Source organism: Protopterus annectens, chromosome 4.part1 (genome assembly GCF_019279795.1).
Source record: "Protopterus annectens isolate FY-2018-M chromosome 4.part1, PAN1.0, whole genome shotgun sequence".
Taxonomy (NCBI): domain Eukaryota; kingdom Metazoa; phylum Chordata; order Ceratodontiformes; family Protopteridae; genus Protopterus; species Protopterus annectens.
In genome coordinates, this window is record NC_056734.1 from 836,871,347 (window position 1) to 836,883,899 (window position 12,553).

Here is a 12,553-nt window from a genome sequence, read left to right on the forward strand (position 1 = left end):
GAACAATGGCGCACAACTAAAAACCCCTCAGATAGGCAACTATTCCTTGAACTACGTAACAAAGTCAAAAAGCAAGTAAAAGCAGACAAAGCCCTTTTCTATCAGACATCCCTAAACTCCTCCCAAAACAACCCATAGCAATTCTGGTCCACAATTAACTCTATCATTTGCCCAGGGAAGGTAAACACTCCCCCCCAAAAAAACACCCCTCTCTCCACCTGTAGCATAGCTGACTCTTTCAACAAACATTTTACAGAGACCGTTCTATTCCTAACTAAAAAATACTTCCCTACATCAACACCCCACACACCCAAACTAGCTCCACCTCTCCCTCCCTTCTTCCTTTCCACAGTACCCACCTCCAACATAAAAAACTACTGACAAAACTTAAACCCACAAGACTAGCAGCTAACAACCTGCCCACAGAATACCTAAAAATAGCAGCTGATGTTTTAGCTTATCCCATCTCTATATTAATCAACCACTCCATATCTGAGTCCTATGTGCCAACCTTATGGAAAATATCCCACATCATACCCCTACACAAAGGCGGCCCCTCAACAGACATCTCCAACTATCACCCCATTGCCATCCTCTTGCCGTTCTCCAAGATACTCGAAAAATGTATCAACTCACAGATCTCCAATTATCTCCCAGACAGTAATCTCCTCTCCTACACACAGCATGGTTTCAGACCACACCATAGCACCACAACTGCTCTGCTCTCCTTCACTAACACCATTCTGCAACATAGAAACAATGGTCTTTTCTCCTCTGCTGTATTTCTTGACCTATCAAAGGCTTTTGATATTGTATCACATGATGATCTACTCTCTGCACTCTCCAACCTCTCCTTTTCCATACCTGCCATCAGTTGGTTCCAGAGCTATCTACGCGGCCACCAGCAGTCAGTTGTCTGGCACAACGATCTATCCCCTCACCTCCCTGTTACTCTCGGGGTTCCAATGCTCCCTCCTTGGCCCTTTGCTTTTCTCAATTTTTACCAATGACCTGCACACCGCCACCAAACATTCCTCCCTCATACAGTATGCAGATGACTCCACTCTCATCTGCTCAGCTCCAACTCTAACAGAACTACATTAGATCACTCAAGCATCTTTCTCTTCTGTTGAAAGTTGGCTATTAAATGCTCAACTCCTCCTCAACCTAAATAAGACCAAACTCCTCATCTTTCAACCCTCAAAATCTACCCCGAACATCCTCCATTTCAACATACTTGCCAAAGACAACACTTCCATCTCACCAACAGCCCACATATCACTCACAATAAAAAAAAGTCCACAAAAAAAGGGTGCCTTGTATAGAAACCAACAATACCTAACCAAACCAGCCAGAATCTCTACCGCAACTTCCCATCTAATCTCAACCCTACTCTATGCATCACCCATATTCACAAATCTTCGACAATTAGACCTAAAGAAACTCGAAGCCTGCTACAATAAAATTGCAAAAGTTGCATCAGGGGACTCCCACCGCAGTCACCACTGTGTCTCCCTTAGAAACATAGACTGGCTTGAGCTCCCTCAACTCCTACACCTAACCCAACTTACCTTTGCTCATAAACTTGTAAACCACCCTCTTAAAATTCCCTTACTTTATACACTTCTCCAACCCTACCAATCCTCCAGACCCCTTTGCTCCTGCAACAAAAATCTACTCCAAGTCACCAAACCCAACAACTCTGCAGGGGAAGCGCTATTCTCCTACTCTATATCCAAAATTTGGAACTCACTTCCCACTGCCATAACTACCCTCCCTTCCAGCAGTCTCTTCAAAAATGCTCTTAAAGCACACCTAAAATCTCACTGGCTATGTCCTTGTCCATACCCCAACTAACCCCCCACTTTCTCCTGTACCATTAATTAGCTGCTAGCTCTACTATTAGCTGTCAACAGGTTATCAGTATTTCATTACTATTTCATATCCTTTAACTAGCAGATGATTGCAGCACAATGTTTACTCTTTTCTCTATGTGAGAAATTAATACTACTAGGTAAATGTCTTCCACCTTATATTGCTATTATACTCTGACATACATCATTACATGTCAGACTGTGTCTTTGCTATAAATACGCTGTTTTTTTTTCCCCCTCTGAAATGCTAGATTATACTCTTATATTATGTGAATCGAGCTGGCATCTCGGCACTGTAAAAATCTGCTGCCAGTCATTAGCGGACTGGAGTTCTGCTGTGGCGACCTCTAACCAGGAAAAGCCGAAAGAAGAAGAAGAACTCTTATATTATGTGAAATTTTGCTTGTCTGAATATATGGAGCCTTCCTTGTGATATTATACTCTGAATTTCTCCTGTTGAACTGTGTCTTTAATTATACTGTTTCTTTTTTCATCTGATATGCTAGATTGTACTCTTATATTATGTAAATTTCATATGTCTGAATATATGGAGCTTTTCTCCCTGGGCCTCTGCTGAAAATGGACATATACCCAGTCGGACTTTTCCGGTCAACAAATGTAAAATAAATAAATAAAAACACACACACACACACACACACACATATATGTATATATATATATATGTATATATATATATATGTATGTGTGTGTGTATGTTTGTGTATGTGTATAAGACTTTAATCAAAACAAACTAACTCCAGGGTGCACAAACCCAAACAAAGGGGAAAAGCCCTGGAATTATGTAACTGTCATTATAATAAACTTCAACTGTTATATAATTCAGCCAACTTTACCACTGATGAAAAACACCAGCATTTCAGCATGCAATGAAACACACACACATATATAAAATTTAACTGCTCATTCTTATAAGTTATTCAGAATTGTAAATTATTTAAACTTTGAGTTGATTGAACTGGTTCGTAAGACCTGAGCAGGAATCTAGCCTAACTACTTAGAATCCAATAGTATGTTCCTTCCATTTTACCAGTTTTAATAACTCAAGCTATGGTGTTATAATCTTACTGGTCTTAAGAGTTTTTAAAAAATTATCAGTTAAATATATGTATGTAATATTTAGGTTCATAGGTAGGTACTAGGCTATTGGCCCTAGGGCCTATATAAGCCTAGCCAAAAGGTACCCTGGCTTTCGCCACCCAAGAACATTATTTTCTTGTGCCACTGTCGAGCAAAACCACAGAAGTGACCCCAGGATGAATTTCCTATCTCTTATCCAATCATCAAAATTTTTCTTGAAGAGTGCTAATGAGGAACTTTGTTTGATATAGATAAATAGTTTGATGTTATGTGATCCTATCTCGCCTACATTCTGACTGATGGGTTCGGAGCCGATCCCTCGGCTCCGACTCGGCACGCTTATGCCAAAGAGCGAAGTCTCTTACTGGCTGAGCTTACCATATCCCAGGATGCACCACTACCAGTCCCCCAGATCTCGTTTGCCGCTAACAAGTGAAGACGTGGTCTCGAGCTGGCTGAGTTAAGTAGTGATTATTTCACTAGTTTTTCTGTCAGGATTTTCTTCATTCTCAACAAAAAGCTGTTTTAACAGCTATTCTTGTGTTTAGAGTGTGTTTGACAAAATTCACTTGGTGAATTCTTGTGTTGTGAGTGTGGACTAGGAGTACCTCTTCTCTGGAAAGGCCTTTCCCGGTCTTTTTATTTGTAGGTGACTTCGGTTCTGTTTCAAATCATTTATATTTCTCTTCTTTAAAGAAGAACTAGCAGAGAGAAATTATTACAATTTACAGAGTTTGTGCTGTGTTTTGACTAACTCAGAGTATTGAGTGATAACTGTAAGCCTATTCTAGGTGTGTCACCAGTGTTCTTTCCAGTTAGTTTTCTGAAAATTTCTATAATGTCTCAGAATCCTAGGCCTTTGGGCTTTAAGAAATGTGTAAAATGTAGCTTCAAAATGTCCATCCGATCACTTTCTCTGTGTGTATTGCTTGGGCAAAACATTTACAGGAATCATGTAGTGTATGTCACGCTTTTCCTCAAGGGTCCTCCAGGAGAGGAAAAATAAATTATTCTTAAGGGATTAATTAAACCTTCTTCGAAGAAGCGTTGGCATCCTCTCCTTCTCCGGCCAAAAAGGCGTGGCTCCGACCAGTCCGTCGGATCCGATCGCTAAGAAACAAAGGCAGGCCTCTCCTTGGCTCCAAGGACTTGGGCCGAGGTGAACGGTCTGCCTCGATGCCTCAGTAATGTCGACTCCTCTGGCCGGGCCGATGGCTGGGGCATCGAGGCGGGTCACCGCCGTCGGCTCCACTGCTCTCGGGCCGACAAAGGTTGCCAGCTCAGACACTTCCTCCTCGGCGAAGTCCACCTCGGCACCGATGGAATCTGGTGTGTGTATTCCTTGCGCCGATAGTTGTCGAGTCTCCTCGGAGCCGGTCCCCTAGTCCTTTGGGGCCGTTGGAGAGGCCATCTCGAACCCGTTCTGTTTCCTCTCGGTCTTCGAGGATGTCAGATTCTGATATAGACAGGGTGCTCCAAAGACTGTTCCAGTCCCCAGTCTTCCAAAAATTTGTTTGGTTCCGACCCAGTTGGCTTGGCCGATGACCTTCCCACCCATTGCCATTCCTCCTCCGACCGCTTGGCTCCGTCGGAGCAGGTGCTGTTGGGCAGTGGAGATGTCAGGTCGGCTCCGACCCTTACTCCAACCCGGCCTTGGTCGAGTTTGTAGCGGACTTCTTCGGCTGGACCGGGGTGATGTTTGGGGCCTATGCTTGGTTCCGAGCCTCCCCTCGGTGCCCTCGCGGGACTTCCGTTGGCTATCACGGCTCTGGGGACGGACACTCCCAGGATTCTGGAGGTCCGGCTTTCAGAGCCATGAGGAGTGCCTTGGCCAAGTCCTCTTCGGCCATCTCCCCGGCTTTACTGGCACCTTCCCTAGGCGTGGAGACTGGGTCTTTGGCAGTTCCCCTGTCCGTAGTCAGCGGAGCCCAGGGGCCTGAGGTTACCCCCAGTGGGGGTTCCCCTCCTCCTGAGGGTTCTTGAGTTGTCTTCGAGGAACCCCAAGGAAGAGATCGTGCAAGAGGAAGCACGTGGACTCCCCGAGTCTATTACATCAGACACTGATCTGGATGATGCAGAGGGGTCCCAGTTGTCCTCGGATGATGTCTCATTTGCAGACATCTTAGAGATCCTCAAACAACGAGGCGGCTGGATATCCAAACCCCCTCTGAGGTCAGTGCTCCTCAAGGCCTTTGGGGCTCAGCCCTCCGCCTCCTGGGTGTCTCCGCCCTTGACGAGCTTCTGGATTTAGTTTGTCATCCAGATACCGTGGAACCAGTCCCTTCTCGTCCAAATAAATTTTTGTCTGCTCCCCGAGAAGGAGTTCCTTACTAAAGGAGTGGCTGTAGATGCCATGGTGGTGGCATCTGCTACACAACAGGGCGTGGCAGAGGCTTCAGCGTCCGTCCATCCTCCTAATAAGGAGTCTAGGAGTATGGACAGGTGCAGGGCACGCACCTGACTTCAGCGGCCTTTACTTTAAGGTCTCTGAATTATTTGGCACATTTACCAGGCTTCAGAGGGATCTGGTCAAGGAGTTGTCAGATTCCGGGTAACCTGCCTGAGCAGCTAGCCCAGTCGGTTAGCTCTCAGTTGGCTATCCTTACGTCAATTTCTAACTTCGTCCATGAGGCTCATTTCCTATGCGGCCGAAGGGGCGGGTAAACGCAGGCACAGGCGTGGCTCTCGGAGACAAGCCTGGCTCCGCTTGTGTCAGTTTGCGGAGGCCTTCAAGTCTTCACTCGCCCGACGCTCCCTTTGATGGGTCCTCATTGTTTGGACCCAAGGTTAAAGACACCCTTACCGCTGTGAGCAGGAGGGAAAAACTTTATCTGCCGTAGGTGCCCGTTATTCCACTCCCTTTCGGCCTTACCCCAAGGCTAAAGGAGGGGGAAAATGTGGTTCCAAATCTCGCAAGTTTTCTCCCAACAGCAGGAAGATTCCCCTTCCAGAGGCAGAGGACGGGAAATTTTTCAGGGAGGCCGTCCCAGAGGCGGCAGAGGGCCCCGCAATTCTGGAGACCCGAGTCCTTTCGTGGCTCTTCAGCCTCCCACGTCATGAGGGATTGCCCGGCTGTGCCGCTCGAGCCAGTCGGGTGTCGTTTGCCAAGCACCTAAAAGCCTGGGAGTCAATCACTCAGGACAGATGGGTGCCGGATCATTGCCGGAGGTTACACCATCCCATTCACATACTGCCCCACCGTCCAAAAGAATCCCGGACCCACCACCCAGTCAAAGGGAAATGGCACTTTAAAGCTGCTAGAAAAGGGTCATCCAACGGATCCCCACAGACCAGCTGGGATCAGGAAATTACTCCAGGTTCTTTTTAGTGCCAAAAAACACAGGGGACCTGACACCAATATTGGATCTCAGCACACTGAACCAATCAAATCCAAATTCGAATGGTCACGTTACAATCCATTCTCCCATTGTTGGAGAAGGATGTTTGGATGTGCTCCATAGACCTCAAGGACGCCTATTATCACATACCGATACATCAGGCGTCCAGGAGGTATCTGCGCTTCAGCCTGGGAGTCAGTCATTACCAATTTTGTGCACTGCCCTTTGGTCTCACCACAGCCCCAGGGTGTTCACCAAGTGTTTGGCAGTAGTGACGGCTCACCTGAGAAGTCTTGGATTCCAAGTGTTTCCCTATCTCGACGACTGGCTCCTGACTGCCACCACCAGGCATCTACTAATGGACAACCTCAAAGCCACCATCTCCCTGGGTATTACCCTGGGATTACATTCAATTGGTCAAAGTCTGTCTTGCTGCCCTCTCAACGCATAAAGTTTATAGGAGCAGAGATAGACTCAAGATTGATGCGTCTTTCTTCCTGCGAAAGGATCCAAACTTTACAGGGCCAAGTTCAAGCTCTGATCTCGAGATCCAAAGCCCCAGCCAGGATGGTTCTACAAGTTTTAGGCTCAATGTCTGCCACGGTTCTTTTAGTTCCTCTGGCAAGATTACACATGAGGATTCTTCAGTGGCTATTGTCAACTCAATGGTCTTTTCAGGATCTTCCCTCAATCATCACATCATGATTACGGAAATATGCAAAGGGACCTTCGCTGGTGGCTTCAGACATCCAATTTGGATCAAGGAAAACCCTTTGTTCTCCCTCTCCAGTGGTTACCCTGACGACAGATGCCTCCCAGATAGGGTGGGGGGCATTGTCTGGGCAGGCTAGTTCAGGGTTCCTGGCTTCCAGGCTAAGCTCTTCTCCACATCAACGTGTTGGAGATGAGGGCTATACTTCTATCCCTACAAGCCTTACACAAGTTTCTTCCTCAGGGCATCATCGCCATCCACACAGACAACATGTCGGTGGTCTGGTATCTGAACAAACAAGGAGGGACCAGATCATACCCCTTTGCAGAGAGGCCATGAGGTGTGGGAATGGGCTGTAGCTACCAACCGCTTCTTGGTAGCGACCCACATCCCGGAAAGTCAAATATATTGGCAGACAAATTGAGCAGGACAATTGTCTCTCCTCACGAGTGGTCTCTGAGCCACACAGTAGCAGCTCAGGTTTTCAGCAGATGGGGGCCGTGCTGCGACCTATTTGCAAATCCACTAAACACCAAGTGCCAAAGGTTTTCTCCTTGATCCCACATCAGGAGTACCAGCCATGGATGCTCTAGCACAACCTTGGCCAACAGGGCTACTTATGCCTTTCCTCCAATTCCGCTTCTTCCCAGAGTTATTCAAAAGCTTCTCAACTGGGGTCTTCAATGATACTGATTGCCCACTGGCCTCGTCAGGTATGGTTTCCCTACCTGAAGAAGCATGCAGTGGACGATCCGTGGACTTTAGACCTAATTCGGACTTGCTAATCCATCAGTCGGGACATCGGCATCAGTCCCTTCAATCTTTGAAATTGACAGCTTGGCTCCTCCACTTCCGACTTTAGTTAGAAGGCACACACTAGACCGGAAGTTGTTCACATTTTATCTTGCCCACAAACCCACCACTAACAAATTGTACCTTAGTAAGTGGAAGAGGTTTGCTATCTGGGCTCAACTCAAGGGCTTAGACCCTATCACTGCTCCTGTCCCAGAGGTCTTGAAATTCTTAACATCCCTGTTTAATCAGGGATCTTCTGTCTCAACTATTAAAGTCCAACTAGCGGCTATCTCTAAATTCCACGAATCCATGGATCCTCCTTTGATGAGCAGCAGACTATGCAAAACTTTCATTAAAGGTGCGAGCCTATTAAGACCACCAATTTTTCATCCTGCACCTCCGTGGGATCTTGATTTGGTGCTTCGTGCATTAAAATCCCCTTCGAACTACATGCGAGTTAAAATATCTGTCTTGGAAAACTGCCTTCTTAGTTGCAATTACTTGCAAGAAGAGTTTCAGAGCTTCAAGCCCTGTCTATTAAGCCACCGTACTTGATTTTCCACAAGGATAGAGTATCACTTAGGCCTAATCCATCCTTTGTCCCAAAGGTCTGTTCTAGTTCTGCCTCCAACAATCTCTAGAGCTACCGGTTTTCTTCCAAAATTCTCCAATGAAGCAGAATACACTCTTCATAAATTGGATGTTCACAGGCAATTACGCTTCTATTTAGACAGGACTCAGCAACTTCGTAAGTCAGACCAGTTGTTTGTGTCCTTCTCAGATAATAAACTGGGCCAAACCATCACAAAAGCTACTATCTCAAAATGGATCAGAGATTGCATAACTCAGGCTTATTCTTCTTGAATAAGCAACTTACAACATCTATCAAGGCTCATTCTACCAGAGCTATGGCTACTTCTATAGCTTTTCATTCCAAGCTCGCTATATCGAAATCTGTGCTGCGGCTACTTGGTCCAATCCGCACACTTTCATTTCCACTACAAATTGGATGTGGCATCTAAAGGACGAGCTTCATTTGGTTCCACGGTACTCAGGAGTGTTTTCCAGTGAGCCACCCAGGATTCAGGTGCTAGGACGCTGTCCCACCAGTCAGAATGTAGGCGAGTTAGGATCACATAACATCTTTTAGTTATGTACTCACCATAACTTCAGATGTTTGGGATCCATCTCATTCCTAACACCCACCCTCCTTCCCCCTGCCTTGGATATCAGAAGAGATTGAACGGTTTTGAGTACTACTGTTTATCTTGTTTCATCTGACTATGTTATATAAGCAGGGTGTGCATGTGTGCATGTATGCGGACAAACTAGATCTGGGGGACTGGTAGTGGTGCATCCTGGGATATGGTAAGCTCAGCCAGTAAGAGACTTCGCTCTTTGGCATAAGCGTGCCGAGTCGGAGCCGAGGGATCGGCTCCGAACCCATCAGTCAGAATGTAGGCGAGATGGATCCCAAACATCTGAAGTTATGGTGAGTACATAACTAAAAGTTCCAGAGTATGGTAAGTCTCTGGGACAGGAATCTATCCCTCCAGCATGTTCTGTTTATTGTGGTGACAAGGTTTAGGTCCGTAGAGCATGTAGCTCGTAGGGATTGGGATTTCTTTAAGTGGAGCATCTCTAAAAGCTCTGGGTTTGACATAGCTTTGTGTGTTAGGCAGAGATTGCTTCTGAGTAGGCAATATGCGACAGAGTAAAGCTGCAGTTTTTTTGAGACGGTCTGCGTAGGGCATCTATTTGAGGCCAGTAATCCTCTTTGTGAGGTATTTCTGTGGCCTTTCCAGTTATTGTAGATGTCTTGTGAGGTACATACCAAAAGGGGCATTGTACTCTATAATGAGTGATGAGTAGAGGGGAACAATGACCTCTTTTTTCCTGGATGAGAAACCTTTTGTGATGAGGTGTGCCACGTAGAAGGATTTCCTGACTACTGTGGCGATGTGATTATCAAAGGAGAGACTACTGTCCACCTGTGTCCCAAGGTCTCTTATCACACTTTTGATGTTAAGTAGACTACTGCCTATGTTGTAGTTCATAGGTACAGAGCTTTTACCAAAAGGGATGACAATGCACTTTTTGGCATTGAGCTTGAGGCCATGGCTTTGACAAAAGGCATCTGTCTCAGCGAGGCCCTTTTGTAGGATGTCCATATCTTTTGGAATTTTGATTATGGCTCCTAGTTTGCAGCCATCTCGGAACTTCATTAGCCAAAGACCTTCTGTGTTAGCCTGTACTTCAGAGAAGTAGATACCAAGCAGGAGAGGACCCAGGACTGAACCCTGTGGTACTCCACTTGTCACTGGTCTGAAGTTGGATTTGGAGTCTGCTACTTTCACAGTGTGGGTTCTGTCAGTGAGCCTGTTGGCAACCCATCTTGTGACATAGGGATTTATACCTAGTTTAGTGAGTTTATCTAGAATTCCAGAGTGGGGGATGGTGTCAAAAGACTTGGCGAGATCTAGATAGGCTGTGTGAACCACCTTACCCTCATCTACGGCTTTGGTGACTGCTTCAAAGAAGTCTATCAGGAGGAGACATGATCTGCCTTTTACAAACCCGAACTGGGTGGGGTCCTGCGTTTGGAGATTACCAATGTCATTGTTTATAAGTTCCATGATGATACGTTCCATAGCCTTGCAGACCAGGCTCGTTAGGCTAATGGGGCGGTAGTTTCCGGGGTCTGTGGTGGCTCACCCTTTGTGGAGTGGGATAATCGTCGCTGTGCGCCATTCAGTGAGCACATAGCCTGAGGTGAGGCTATGATTGAACATGGTACTTAGGTGGGGTGCCAGTTCGTTCTGTAGTTCATATAGAACACAGCCTGGGATGTCAGGTCCCATGGTTGCTGTGTTCTTGGCTTAGTGTGTTTTTTACCTGTGCAGCTGTGATTACAGGAACTTTGCATTCTTGTGGTATAGAGATGGGCCCTTTAAGGGATGACAGGGGGGTAAAGTTAGCACTGAACCTATCTGCCAGGATGTTGGCAATATCAGTTGGTTCTGTATATTTAGTGCCATTGTGCTGTAACTCAGAGCAGATCTGAGTGTTGCCATTGAGATTCTTGACATAGCGATAGAATGCTTTGCGGTTGTCTTTAGAGTCCGTGGCGATTTTGTTTTCATAACTAGCTTTGGAGGATTTTATGAGGGATCTCAGCTTCTTACTGAGGCTGACCAGGGAGTTTGTCCATTCATGGGATTTTACTCTTTTTTGCAACGGTTTCTTTCTTCTGTTGTAGAGTTTGCTTATGGCAGTGGACCACCAGATTGGCTTCCTTTTTTTGGAGGATAGCATCTTGGTTCTGTTAGGGATTGCATGATCCATGCACTCATGTAAGTGCTTATAAAGTGCATTTGTGTAGGATTCAGCAGTCATACCTTTATTGTCCGTCAGCTTGGGTGTCGTGAAGTTTGCCACTTCTGTCTTAAGAAGCGTGAAGTTGGCTTTGGAGAAATCTTTTACTGTGGTTTCCCTAATGGGGGGTGGGGGAGGGATGTGGATATTTAGGGTAATTAGCTTGTGGTCGGATCTGACCTAAGAGGAATTGACCTCTGGTGTGGAGCACCGGTTGCCCATGTTGATAATAACCAGGTCTAGGATATTGCTGCCCCTGGTGGGGGTGTGGATAAGGTGATCCAAGGCATTGGAATTTATGAATTCCAAAAAACGTTGAGCACAAGAGTTGGTACATGAGTTGTTTTCCCAGTTAATGGTAGGGTAGTTGAAATTGCCCATTATTAGGGTGTTAGGTTGTACCCTAATATTTTCCAGTGTATCAAGAAATGAGGAGTGGGAATCCTGGGGCATGGTGGGGGATCTGTAGCAAGCTACAATTTCGATTGCGGTCTTGCCCAGAGTTAGTTGCACTTGAATAATCTCGGATGCATTATGCTGAGCAACTAGCCTGGAGGTGTGGATATCCTTAATGAATATGGACACGCCTCCGCCTTTAGTGTTTCGGTCCAGGTTAGGTGGCCGAAAGGTGTGGTATGAATTATAGCCTGGTAATGCAGAGGTACTTTCTGGAGCCTTGAACCAGGTCTCTGTCACTGCACAGATGTCGATGATGTTCATCATGTTTCACTGTTGCAGTCATTACTCTTGGGTTATCATGCTTGCAGGCTACCCGCAGTTGGCCCGAATTCCAAAGTCCTGGTCCGGTGTCAGTTGCTGTCGCCTCTTCCCTGACGTCAGTGTGCCAGGGGTATAAAAGATGCAGCCGACGCCATTTTCTTCAGTCTTTCTTGCCACGTGGTGCCTGAAGCAAGAGCAGTTCACAAGTGCCGGTTGGCTGACTCCTGAGATTTTCAAAATCGAATTTCAGATCCGAAGTCTTCATTAAAGCTAGGTACCCCATTGGGGAAACTTTTGTCTTGCTCCAGACCGATGTCAGAAAAAGTTAACAATTGTATTTCTTGTGGGAAGCAAATACCTCATAAGGATTTTCATTCTTACTGTATTCCTTGCCTAGGCCCTGATCATGACGTTGCTAGCGGTCGGTTTTGTGCTAGATTTAACCAATGCTCTATTAAACGTCGGTACGATTTTGCCTTTCATTACTTTGACCGAAGGTTTAATTATATAATGCTGTCGGAACAGACAACGACTGGAGTTTATAAAAAGTGCAAGGAAAAGGAAAAGGACAGACATCCGAGGTCCAAAACCGACAACGAGGCCCCCGCTAGGCCAGTTGCCGGTTCTCCGGTTCTCAGTGA